We start from the raw sequence: 13,717 nt of genomic DNA, 5'->3' as shown, positions 1-13,717 counted from the left end.
CCGAAGAGGAGGAGGCTCAGTGGCGTCAGAAGCCGGTTATCAACATGATAGTCGGCGGCCGGAAGGTGGTGACTCAACGAACACCAGAAAAGCCTGGGCCCGCCAGTTATACGTCGGAACGGTGTACTGGCGCGAGGAGAACCCTAAAAAGGTGTGTCGAGAGCCCATTGTGTTTACCGACCGAGATTTACCAGCCGGTGAAACACCGCATCGAGATGCGTTGGTTATAGCTATGGACATCAATGGCGTTGTCGTTCGACGAATCCTGGTAGACACCGGAAGCAGCGTCAATGTGCTGTACTAGAAACCTTCATCAAAATGGGAATGACTCGGGAACAGCTGAGTCCTGTCAAAACTCCCCTCGCCGGTTTCACAGGGGACTCGGTGGAGGCGGAAGGATCGATCACACTTCCAGTTGAGATCGGCAGTTACCCAGACGTACAGAGACTCAGCATGAAGTTCATTGTGGTGAATCTGGCCTGTTCGCATAACGCTATACTCGGCCGACCGGGTCTCGAGGATCTAGGAGCGTTGATTTCAATTGAGCATCTTTGTTTAAAATTCCTCACGCCAAACGGAATAGGCACGGTGCGCTGTGACCGTAAGGTCGCCCGCGACTGCTACCTACAGGCATGTAAGGGATGGGCAAACGCGAGATACAGGTCCATGAGATCACCGAGAGGCCCCAAAAAGGACGATAATACCACGTCCGGAGCCTGCCGTCGAGTTGGAAGAAGTCGAGATCGACTCCACGCAGCCGGACCGACGAGTCCGAATTGGAGTCGGCCTCCCCGAGAAGTAAAGGAAGAAATTATAAAGGTGCTCCGGGAACACCGGATGGTCTTCGCCTGGTGCCCGGAGGACATGCCAGGCGTCGACCGATCGATAATATCGCACAGACTCGCTGTGGATCCCGGGCATCGACCGGTTGTGCAGAAGAAGCGATACCCTGGCCAACGACCAAAGAGAATTTGTGAAGAAGGAAGTGAGCACGCTACTCGCAGCCGGACACGTCCGCGAAGTTAAGTACCCGGAGTGGTTGGCGAATGTGGTCCTTGTACCCAAGCCCCCGGCGTGGCGGATGTGCGTGGATTACACCGACCTTAATAAGGCCTGCCCAAAAGATCCGTTCCCCTTACCTCGGATCGATCAACTGGTCGACGAGACGGCGGGGTCGGCGCTGTTGAGCTTTATGGACGCCTTTAGGGGGTACCATAAGATATTCATGCACTCGGCGGACGAAGAAAAGACCGCGTTTCTGACACCGGACGGAGTTTATTGTTACCGAGTCATGCCATTTGGCCTCAAGAACGCCGGAGCCACGTATACCCGAATGGTGGCCCGATTGTTTCAGCACCTGTTGGGAAAATCGATGGCCGCGTACGTCGACGACATGCTCGTCAAGAGCCGAGAGGAGAGCAAACACGCAGAAGACTTGGCCGACTGCTTCAAAGTAATGTTAAGGTACAACCTCCGGCTGAACCCTAAGAAATGCGCGTTCGCCGTGCAAGGTGGAAAGTTCCTGGGTTACATGGTCACCAAGCGAGGTATCGAGCCTAACCCTGAGAAAGTACAGGCCATCGTCGACATGCAGCCTCCCAGCACTATAAAGACCTGCAACGGCTGACCGGCCGATTGGCCGCCCTTAGCCGCTTCCTAAGCAAGGCGGCAGATAAGACCGTGCCCTTCTTCGAAGCCATGAAGAAGAAGGAAGGATTCGCTTGGACCCCGGAGTGCCAGCAGTCGTTTGAAGAATTGAAACAATACCTCTCGACACCCCGGTATTGTCTACCCCCCAGGCGGGCGAGCCCTTGTTTCTGTACTTAGCCGCCTCTTGCAAGGCGGTGAGTTCGGTGTTGGTCCGAGAGGAAGAGCGAGTCCAGCACCCGGTTTACTACGTAAGCCGGTCTCTGAAGGCTGCCGAGTCAAGGTATACCGCCTTGGAAAAAATTGTATACGCGTTGGTGATTACCGTGCGCAAGTTGGCGCCCTACTTCCAAGCGCACACCGTTCGAGTACTGACAGACCAGCAACAAACATTAATCGTCATCTGGTAAAATGGGCCGTAGAACTAACCCAATACGGGATTGAATACCAGCCCCGGCCTTCTATAAAGGGTCAGGCCTTGGCCGATTTTTTGGTCGAATGCACCGCGAGTGAGGAAGAAAAGGAACGCGCCGTGGAGAGCTGCCTAGGCGAATGGTGGGAAATGCATGCGGACGGAGCATCAAGTCGACAGCACTGCGGAGGAGGTGTTGTGCTCATCACCCCGAAGGATTCCGACTGTATTATGCCCTGAGCTATCTGTTCCAAGCCTCCAACAACGAGGCCGAGTACGAAGCTGTGTTAAACGGCCTCCGAATCGCCAGGGCCTTAGGGTCGAGAGGTTACGAGTCAGACTGACTCTAAGTTAGTAGTCGGGCAAATCTCAGGCACATGCGAGGCAAAGAATGCCCGGATGACTCTATATAGATTCAAGTGCATAAAGTGAATAAATCCATCTCTTCCATTTGTAATCCGGTGTGAGATATTCATAATTTCATATCAAGAATTGTCACAGACTAGCTACCAGTTATAAAGAATTAAAGATGCAAATTATTTACTTTTCATCCTTGTGATTTTCATAAATATGATGTCTCAGTTTACCAAATGAAAGTTTCCCTGCCTTATACAATTTTTGTAAATCATAAAATGGAGAGACATCTCCCCGTGTTTGACCTTAACAAATATGTGAAAAGTTTCCCTGCTCATCTGTTAGACTGTAGACTACCATTTGAATAAACCATTCCGCAGTCTTCTTCATTACTTTCACTTTAATTTGATTTTATTATTACCCTGTATACATGTGTTTTCTTTTTCTTTTTCTCAAACTTCATATTAATTATATTTTTCATAAACACTTGTAATTCTTTATAAGATAGTATCTATTCTATAAATCTATACTTGTAACGACTTTTATTATTTACATGATAATTAACTCATATTAATTAGTTTATTATAAATTTATATTCTTAAACTATAACTAGTTAAGTCTTTATTAAAGATCAGTGAAGACTGAACATTCAACAAATCAAACAACAACAATAAATCAAACAACAAATAATCAAACTAGACTTAAGGTGTGTGTGTTTTGTTCTACAGTCAACCACATGAGCAGTTAGATAAGAATGCAATTTGAAAAGGCATAAAAAAACATCAATATCTTCTGCTTTCACCAGTGAAGCACATCAAAATCATAACAATAGCAACCACATTTTTTATAAAGCAACAGGAAAGCAAAGCAAAAACACACATAATTTGGGGGAAAAAAAAGGAAAGGAAAAACAGCGTTATCACTAATTTCAGACGCTGCCTGACCTGCTGTTACGGTGGCTGTTGAACGCTGGTGAGTGGGCTGCCGGCTGTGACAGGGCTGGTCGTGGTTGGCAGTCGTGGTCAGCGGTCGGCGGAAGCTTCAATCCGCAGAATTGAATTAGGCTGAATGGGGAAGCGTCTCTGTCTCATTTGGAGTCTCAGCTTCTTTTATTAATTTTAGTAAATAAGGGCTGAAATAAAATAAATTCCCTCGTTAATTAAAAAATAAAATAAAATAAAATAAACAAAAAAAAAATTAAAAAATAAATTCCCTAATGAGACGCTGTTTAAAGAGTGGGGAGAAATAAAATTTAAAAAATAAATCGTGACGGAATAAATTTTGTCGTTAATTCCGTCGAAATATTTACTAAACTAGTATTGTACCCGTGCGATGCACGGATAAGACTTATACAGTATAATAAGATTATTTTTCTCATATGATTGAAAAATTATTATTCTCTGAAAGGGAAAAGGACATAAAAATAAATTTAGACAAATGAGGACACACAAATAACCAACATATGCACACAACCAATTACAAAATAAACAAACAAATTAACAATGGTTAGAATATAACTCTCCTAAAAAAATTAATTAATATTTATAACAATTACAATTATACATAAACATGTCATGTACATATATAATAATATATAATATATATATATATATTATATATATATATAATATATAATATATATATATATATATATATATATATATATGTACACACACACACACACACAAACAAACAATATATATCATAGTGTATTAGCCTAGCTAAGGGTTATCTCAAAAATTCTCAAAAATAAAAGAAAAAAAGAAAAGGGCCAACTGCAGCCCAACTCTATTTAAGTCAAATCATTATTGTATGGACCATATTTGTATACAATAAAATAATGTACATTTAGTACACAAATAATGTACTTTTAGTATATTAAAATGTACTTGTATTCATGAAAAGTACATTATTTAAAAACTAAAAGTACATTATTTTATATAATGTACATTCAGTACACAAATAATGTACTTTTAGTAACATTAAAAATATATTTTCTTTTATGGTCCATACAACACTACGTGGACCATGGTCCACACAATAATTTGCCTATTTAAGTTATTTACATATAACTAAGCCAAATATACTGAGCCCATTCCATATACCCGATCTAGACCACTCCTACCCCTCCCCTTATCAGTTCTGACTCTCCCGAACGGGAAACTACAGACCACTACCTAGGGGTGAGCATCGGTCGGTTACGGTTAATAACCGACCGATAACCGAAAAAATAACGGTGTTTTTTTAACCTATGTAACTGACCGAACATACACATATAACCGACTGAAACCGATTATGTCGGTTTTGGTCGGTTATTTCGGTAACCGAAAAACCGAGAGTGAACTTCATAATTTCATATTTTCATGCTTCATAGTCTTCACAATAAATGGTTTATACTAATAAATGGTTATCTAACTTACCATGAACTTCATAGTCTTCACAAAACATACTAAATAAACAAACAATATGAACTTCATGGTCTTCAAAATTCACAAGTCATAGCCATACGCCCATACAACCATACTGCTTACTGCCAATCTACTTATCTGCCATAGTTCATTATTAAAAAAAAAAATAAAAATAAGCATGCTTCCACATACTGCCAATCTAAAATTAAAAAAAGAATTTAATACTAAAAATTAAAAGGTGAAATAATGAAACAGTGAATGAACTAACATTAGTATGTACTTAATAAACTAACATTTAATAAACTAACATTAGTGTCCTTTCAAAAAAAAAAAAAAACTAACATTAGTGTGTGCTGAAATAAACTAACAGTGAATAAACTAACATTGTGAATTAGTGTGTACTTAATTCAATAAACTAAATTACTTAAACATATTCTAGAATGAACTAACATATTATATGAATTAACCAGAGTTAATAACACAGAGTTATGAACTAACATATTCGTATTGAAGTTATGAACTAACACACTAAGTCAGTAACACTAACACATAATCACAGATACAACACAGTTTATTTCAATTGATTTGTAGTTTTTTTTCGTTCTTTCTATTCGAGATTGGGTTAGTGTTCTGCTACGCCTCTCGGTAAAGACTTCCTAGTTAGCGCTCCGTCGGTCCTTCAAATCAATTATATTGGGAGGTCTAACGAGTGAAAATGGTTCACAGTCCGACTGCTAATTCAAGTTACCTTTCAAAGAGACGAGATTCCGCATCAACTTATTTCGGGATGAAGACATGTCGGCCTTACGACTGCGAATGAAAGTCTTCCTAGCACAGAAAGGAAATGATGATTTACCCAAGTCCTTTGCTAAAACTTCTTGCTTATGCTTTCATTTTGTCATCGAGAGTAGGTTGCTGTGCAGTATACCTATTGGCTGGATGGATTGAATATATATATTCATCAATAAAGTTGCTTTGACGAGAAAGAGCCCTGAGTCCAACTCTCGCTCAGTAAGAATACAAGCCCGAAACAGCCTCCAACCCCTAATTATACGCCGACCCGCTTGACTTTTTGACTTAAGGAAATACGCAGCTAGACTTTGCCAGCTTTCCGGCTTAGACTGATTTAGTGAAGTATGCCAATTAAGATTGCCTTGCTTGGACTCTGCCTCTTTGGACTCACTAGCCTAAGGCTTAGCCAAGACTAATTTTTCCGTTGATAGAAATTTCCACCTTGCTGCTGATTTTGGGATTGAGCTCTACCAAGTAAGGTTACCTCTGAAGTTTGAGAACCAGCTGAACTTGGATTGCTGAGGCTGTCTAATAAACTATTATAGACAGGATAGGATATTAATACTATCAAAGAAGATGAACTTGCGGGTAATATACTCTAAGACTGACTGACTGGCTTCGAATGAGGCTTTGAAGAAAGAGATAGAGGTTCTCAAGAGCGGATCTTCAAGAGCAAAGACCGGAGAACTCTAAGAGCTGATTTGTCTCAATTAGGCTTTTGACGGCGTAGAGAAAGATATTATTTTTATTGAGGGGATTCCTCTCTACTAGAATAAGGGAGAAGATCTACAACCTAGCAAACTAGCCTCCTTCTTACTAGCATTCTTCCGGGTCCTCTCGAACCAGCATCTTCCAACCTGGTGCTCTCACTTCTCGGACTAGTACAGGTCCAAACCAAAGCCAAAGCTCCAAAAGTCTAAGGATAAGTTCCTTCTCTATGGAAGAAAGAGAGTCCCTAGGAAGCTACTGTAAAGTGGCCGTAGGCGGTGAGCCAGTGCCAGTGGTTGAAGTCTAAGATTCAAAAGCAAAGCTGCTTTCTCAGGTTCAAAGAAGGCGAAGCTGTTCAAATTTCCTACTGAAATAGGCAAGCAACGACTTTTGGTCGACTTAAGCCAACTATACTTATTGCTTCGTCTTATGCTTTTGCTATCTGTCTTTCCATCCAACTTTGTTGTTCGCTTTGGGACCTGTTCCACCTTCAGTTTGGGATCTTAGGTTTGTGGGCCTTCTCCTTTGAATTGGCACTAGACTGAAACTAGTCAACTGAGCTATATCAGGGACTTAGCCTTCGACAGGACTGGAATCTTCGACATATAAATATGCCTCGAGAGTCGAACTCGAGCACTTCTTACGAAGGCACTTCGTAAGAAGTGGATACCAACTTGGTGTTGAGTTATCTTTTTTGTTACAGTTACGAACGATGGGAAGGGAAGGCGATGAAATCGTTTATTTGTTTGAAAGACGAAGGAAAGGTTTCACACCCTTAAAAGCAGTAATTCATATGATTTTTTTAAATACAAAATTTAAAGTGAACAAATAGAATTATATAAAATTAGAAATTACCTTGAATATTTGATTATTGAAATTCTGGAGACCTGGATTTATGGACTCCGGCGAACGGCGACTCCGGCGACTCCGGCGACCGGCGACTCGACTCCGGCGTGAGGCGGTGAGCGGCGACCTGCGATTTACGGTTCGCGATTAAGGACGAGCCATCAGTTCGAGTCTTCGAGAGAGGGCTGCGAGCCCGCGATTGCGATTGAGAGACAGAGGGAGGCAGAGAGGGCTGCGGTTGCGCCTGCATTTAAGGTTCCGAGTCTTTGAGCGATTGAGAGACAGAGGGTTTACTGGTTTGGTTTAGGCGAATAGGGCCAATAGGGCAATACGTGATTACTGGGTTTGGCCCTTTTGTATAATTATAATACATACTAGCATTTTGTACGCGCATCGCGCGAAACTTATGTCTAATATTAAAATATTTGTAAGTAACCAAATTTACAAAATTAGTTAAAATTATGTTTTGCAATTTCTTAAAGCGATGATACTTTTGAATTATCATTGATGGGGTGAGGACCCCGGCCCAAGAGATAGGGGCCCAAAGAAAATAGATAGGAGAACTGGGCCAGAGTTGAGAGGAGCCCGAAGAGCAATTGGGCCGAGTCCGGGAGTCTGCCCAGGCCCAAGCACGGGGCCCAGTTCAGAGCTGCTAAGAGGAGTCCAGTAGGAGCTTAGGCCGAGACAAGGAGTCGACCGAGGCCCAAGCCCAGGAAAGGACTCGGCTCAAGGAGCCGTTGAGAGCATTGAAGAGGTTCGTTTAAAAGGGAGCCGTTAAGACATTGAAAGCAGGACTCGGTCAGGCCGTTACAAGCCTGGGAGAGCCGTTGGTCGACCGAGTAATGGCGTCCAACGGCTCCGTATCTTAATTAGCCTTGAAGTCGGCCATTAAAGGCCTTCAAGTCGGTAGAGGAGGAGCCACTATATAAAGGCTCTTCCATTCTTGTAAAAGGACAGACGATTGAACACCCAGAGGGGGAGAATACCAAAAAGGTTCCGAGTACTCGCATTATCTCCGAGATAGGCATACATTTTACTGAAAGGTGCACCCACCAGCCAAAGGTTGAGTTGGACCTCCCGAAGAGGAGGAGGCTCAGTGGCGTCAGAAGCCGGTTATCAACATGATAGTCGGCGGGCCGGAAGGTGGTGACTCAACGAACACCAGAAAAGCCTGGGCCCGCCAGTTATACGTCGGAACGGTGTACTGGCGCGAGGAGAACCCTAAAAAGGTGTGTCGAGAGCCCATTGTGTTTACCGACCGAGATTTACCAGCCGGTGAAACACCGCATCGAGATGCGTTGGTTATAGCTATGGACATCAATGGCGTTGTCGTTCGACGAATCCTGGTAGACACCGGAAGCAGCGTCAATGTGCTGTACCTAGAAACCTTCATCAAAATGGGAATGACTCGGGAACAGCTGAGTCCTGTCAAAACTCCCCTCGCCGGTTTCACAGGGGACTCGGTGGAGGCGGAAGGATCGATCACACTTCCAGTTGAGATCGGCAGTTACCCAGACGTACAGAGACTCAGCATGAAGTTCATTGTGGTGAATCTGGCCTGTTCGCATAACGCTATACTCGGCCGACCGGGTCTCGAGGATCTAGGAGCGTTGATTTCAATTGAGCATCTTTGTTTAAAATTCCTCACGCCAAACGGAATAGGCACGGTGCGCTGTGACCGTAAGGTCGCCCGCGACTGCTACCTACAGGCATGTAAGGGGATGGGCAAACGCGAGATACAGGTCCATGAGATCACCGAGAGGCCCCCAAAAAGGACGATAATACCACGTCCGGAGCCTGCCGTCGAGTTGGAAGAAGTCGAGATCGACTCCACGCAGCCGGACCGACGAGTCCGAATTGGAGTCGGCCTCCCCGAGGAAGTAAAGGAAGAAATTATAAAGGTGCTCCGGGAACACCGGATGGTCTTCGCCTGGTGCCCGGAGGACATGCCAGGCGTCGACCGATCGATAATATCGCACAGACTCGCTGTGGATCCCGGGCATCGACCGGTTGTGCAGAAGAAGCGATACCTGGCCAACGACCAAAGAGAATTTGTGAAGCAGGAAGTGAGCACGCTACTCGCAGCCGGACACGTCCGCGAAGTTAAGTACCCGGAGTGGTTGGCGAATGTGGTCCTTGTACCCAAGCCCCCGGCGTGGCGGATGTGCGTGGATTACACCGACCTTAATAAGGCCTGCCCAAAAGATCCGTTCCCCTTACCTCGGATCGATCAACTGGTCGACGAGACGGCGGGGTCGGCGCTGTTGAGCTTTATGGACGCCTTTAGGGGGTACCATAAGATATTCATGCACTCGGCGGACGAAGAAAAGACCGCGTTTCTGACACCGGACGGAGTTTATTGTTACCGAGTCATGCCATTTGGCCTCAAGAACGCCGGAGCCACGTATACCCGAATGGTGGCCCGATTGTTTCAGCACCTGTTGGGAAAATCGATGGCCGCGTACGTCGACGACATGCTCGTCAAGAGCCGAGAGGAGAGCAAACACGCAGAAGACTTGGCCGACTGCTTCAAAGTAATGTTAAGGTACAACCTCCGGCTGAACCCTAAGAAATGCGCGTTCGCCGTGCAAGGTGGAAAGTTCCTGGGTTACATGGTCACCAAGCGAGGTATCGAGCCTAACCCTGAGAAAGTACAGGCCATCGTCGACATGCAGCCTCCCAGCACTATAAAAGACCTGCAACGGCTGACCGGCCGATTGGCCGCCCTTAGCCGCTTCCTAAGCAAGGCGGCAGATAAGACCGTGCCCTTCTTCGAAGCCATGAAGAAGAAGGAAGGATTCGCTTGGACCCCGGAGTGCCAGCAGTCGTTTGAAGAATTGAAACAATACCTCTCGACACCCCCGGTATTGTCTACCCCCCAGGCGGGCGAGCCCTTGTTTCTGTACTTAGCCGCCTCTTGCAAGGCGGTGAGTTCGGTGTTGGTCCGAGAGGAAGAGCGAGTCCAGCACCCGGTTTACTACGTAAGCCGGTCTCTGAAGGCTGCCGAGTCAAGGTATACCGCCTTGGAAAAAATTGTATACGCGTTGGTGATTACCGTGCGCAAGTTGGCGCCCTACTTCCAAGCGCACACCGTTCGAGTACTGACAGACCAGCCTCTCGGAAGAGTTTTGCGAAACCCATCGTCATCCGGCCGCCTGGTAAAATGGGCCGTAGAACTAACCCAATACGGGATTGAATACCAGCCCCGGCCTTCTATAAAGGGTCAGGCCTTGGCCGATTTTTTGGTCGAATGCACCGCGAGTGAGGAAGAAAAGGAACGCGCCGTGGAGAGCTGCCTAGGCGAATGGTGGGAAATGCATGCGGACGGAGCATCAAGTCGACAGCACTGCGGAGGAGGTGTTGTGCTCATCACCCCCGAAGGATTCCGACTGTATTATGCCCTGAGCTATCTGTTCCAAGCCTCCAACAACGAGGCCGAGTACGAAGCTGTGTTAAACGGCCTCCGAATCGCCAGGGCCTTAGGGGTCGAGAGGTTACGAGTCAAGACTGACTCTAAGTTAGTAGTCGGGCAAATCTCAGGCACATGCGAGGCAAAGAATGCCCGGATGACTCTATATAGAGAACGCGCGGTTGAGATGCTAAAAGAGTTCGGAGCCTACGAAATAGAGTATATATCTCGAACCGATAACATAGAAGCTGACATATTGTCCAAGATTGCCTTGGAAGGAGTACCGGACCACCTGGTAAAAATCTGTCAGAAAGAGGAGCTAAGTCGACCAAGCATCGAAGAAGCACCGCTAAGGGTCCAACAAGTGACTGGCGAGGAATGGGACCGAGAGAAAAATCCCGAGATGTTCTGGATAGAGGACATCCGGCGATTCATAGAAAAAGGCGAGTTACCGGAAGACCCGGGAGTCGCCGCAAGGGTTCGACGAAAGGCCCCCTCTTTCCAGATCGTTGATGGGCAGTTATATAAACGGTCGTTCGGAGGACCTTTGCTAAGATGTTTGCTCAGGCCGAGGCCGAGAAAATAATGGACGAAGCCCATAGGGGCATCTGTGCCGCGCACCAGGGTGCCCACACACTCGCTCGGAAGTTAGTCGTCCAAGGATATTATTGGCCCACCATGATGCGAGACTGTATTGAATGGATATCCAAGTGCAGCGTTTGCCAAGCATTCGCCAAGAAAGATACTCGGCCAGCTACTTTTTACACGCCGGTCACCACCGCTATCCCATTTGCCAAGTGGGGGATTGATTTGCTGGGCCCATTGCCAGTCGCCCCCGGAGGCTTGAAGTTCTGTGTCGTAGCTATCGACTACTTCACCAAGTGTGTCGAGGCGGAACCACTGGCCACCATCACCGAGTACCAATGTCGACGCTTTTTGTGGAAAAGAGTAATTTGCCGCTTCGGCCTGCCCGAGCACATCGTTAGCGACAACGGACGACAGTTCGATTGCCAGGCATTCACCGACTTCTGCCGCCGACATGAAATTCGCCACACTAAGGTGTCGGTAGCATACCCACAAGCCAATGGACAAGTCGAGAATGTGAACCGAACGCTAGTGGATGGAATTCGGAAGAAATTGGAAGACATTCGAGGGAACTGGGCGGATGAGCTTGACCGAGTCCTATGGGCTTATCGCACCACCCAACGACGAGCAACGGGAGAGAGTCCGTTCTCCCTCGCGTATGGCTTTGAGGCCAAGGTTCCAATTGAGGTGATCGAGCCCACTCACCGGGTCCGTACCTATTCAGACACGGAGAACGAAGAGAGTCTTCTAATTGAGAAAAATTTCTTAGAAGAAAAGAGGGAAGCCGCGAGTGCGCGAATGGCTGAATACTAACAGGCGGTGAAAAGATATCGCGATCGGCGGATTCGTCCGCGAGCCTTCCAGGTCGGCGACCTCGTGCTAGGGGATCGACAGGCCAGTCAACCCACAGAAGGGGGGAAGCTTGCGATCAAGTGGGAGGGACCATACCGCATCGCCGCGGTTGTCCAAGCGGGGACCTACAAACTGGAAACAATGGAGGGCAAGCCCGTGGATCGAATCTGGAACGTTATCCACCTGAAGAAGTTTTATCAATAGAAAGTGGCAAAACATGTATGGGCCCGCGGGTCCTGAAAGACTTGAATAAAAGTACGAGTTACGGTTAACCACTCCAGGGACCCGGCGAGAAAGAGTTAGGAAACAAGGGCCCAGACCCTTAGTCGTTTCCGTGAAAAAGCCAAAGAGGAGTCGCCTCGACTGAGGGACTCGGCGAGTATTTAAAGAAACAACGGGGCACTGACCCTAAACGTTTCTAAGAAAGTAAAAGCCTAAGGAGTCGCCTCGACTGAGGGACTCGGCGAGAAAGAGTTAGGAAACAAGGGCCCAGACCCTTAATCGTTTCCGTGAAAAAGCCAAAGAGGGGTCGCCTCGACTGAGGGACTCGGCGAGTATATAAAGAAGCAATGGGGCACTGACCCTGAAACGTTTCTGAGAAAGTAAAAGCCTAAGGAGTCGCCTCGACTGAGGGACTCGGCGAGAAAGAGTTAGGAAACAAGGGCCCAGACCCTTAGTCGTTTCCGTGAAAAAGCCAAAGAGGAGTCGCCTCGACTGAGGGACTAGGCGAGTATATAAAGAAACAATGGGGCACTGACCCTGAAACGTTTCTGAGAAAGTAAAAGCCTAAGGAGTCGCCTCGACTGAGGGACTCGGCGAGAAAGAGTTAGGAAACAAGGGCCCAGACCCTTAGTCGTTTCCGTGAAAAAGCCAAAGACGAGTCGCCTCGACTAAGGGACTCGGCGAGTATATAAAGAAACAATGGGGCACTGACCCTGAAACGTTTCTGAGAAAGTAAAAGCCTAAGGAGTCGCCTCGACTGAGGGACTCGGCGAGAAAGAGTTACGAAACAAGGGCCCAGACCCTTAGTCGTTTCCGTGAAAAAGCCAAAGAGGAGTCGCCTCGACTGAGGGACTCGGCGAGTATATAAAGAAACAATGGGGCACTGACCCTGAAACGTTTCTGAGAAAGTAAAAGCCTAAGGAGTCGCCTCGACTGAGGGACTCGGCGAGAAAGAGTTAGGAAACAAGGGCCCAGACCCTTAGTCGTTTCCGTGAAAAGCCAAAGAGGAGTCGCCTCGACTGAGGGACTCGGCGAGTATATAAAGAAACAATGGGGCACTGACCCTGAAACGTTTCTGAGAAAGTAAAAGCCTAAGGAGTCGCCTCGACTGAGGGACTCGGCGAGAAAGAGTTACGAAACAAGGGCCCAGACCCTTAGTCGTTTCTGTGAAAAGCCAAAGAGGAGTCGCCTCGACTGAGGGACTCGGCGAGTATATAAAGAAACAATGGGGCACTGACCCTGAAACGTTTCTGAGAAAGTAAAAGCCTAAGGAGTCGCCTCGACTGAGGGACTAGGCGAGTATATAATGAAACAATGGGGCACTGACCCTGAAACGTTTCTGAGAAAGTAAAAGCCTAAGGAGTCGCCTCGACTGAGGGACTCGGCGAGAAAGAGTTAGGAAACAAGGGCCCAGACCCTTAGTCGTTTCCGTGAAAAAGCCAAAGACGAGTCGCCTCGACTAAGGGACTCGGCGAGTATATA

At 46.7% G+C, this 13,717-nt stretch overlaps 1 long non-coding RNA gene across 1 annotated transcript; it reads right to left on the bottom strand.

Moving 5' to 3' along the window:
- Positions 1–3,306: 3,306 nt before the first annotated feature.
- Positions 3,307–7,487, bottom strand: LOC109163976. The gene is made up of 3 exons (XR_002051366.1): positions 7,177–7,487; positions 4,834–4,959; positions 3,307–3,545 (listed from the first exon to the last, which is right to left on the bottom strand). It is a non-coding gene; the product is annotated as an uncharacterized LOC109163976 (long non-coding RNA).
- Positions 7,488–13,717: the final 6,230 nt, after the last annotated feature.

The sequence above is a fragment of the Ipomoea nil genome, unplaced genomic scaffold (genome assembly GCF_001879475.1).
Source record: "Ipomoea nil cultivar Tokyo-kokei standard unplaced genomic scaffold, Asagao_1.1 scaffold3054, whole genome shotgun sequence".
NCBI classification, from domain to species: domain Eukaryota; kingdom Viridiplantae; phylum Streptophyta; class Magnoliopsida; order Solanales; family Convolvulaceae; genus Ipomoea; species Ipomoea nil.
The sequence above is the reverse complement of the archived record's forward strand: the minus strand, read 5'-3'. Positions and strand labels throughout refer to the sequence as shown.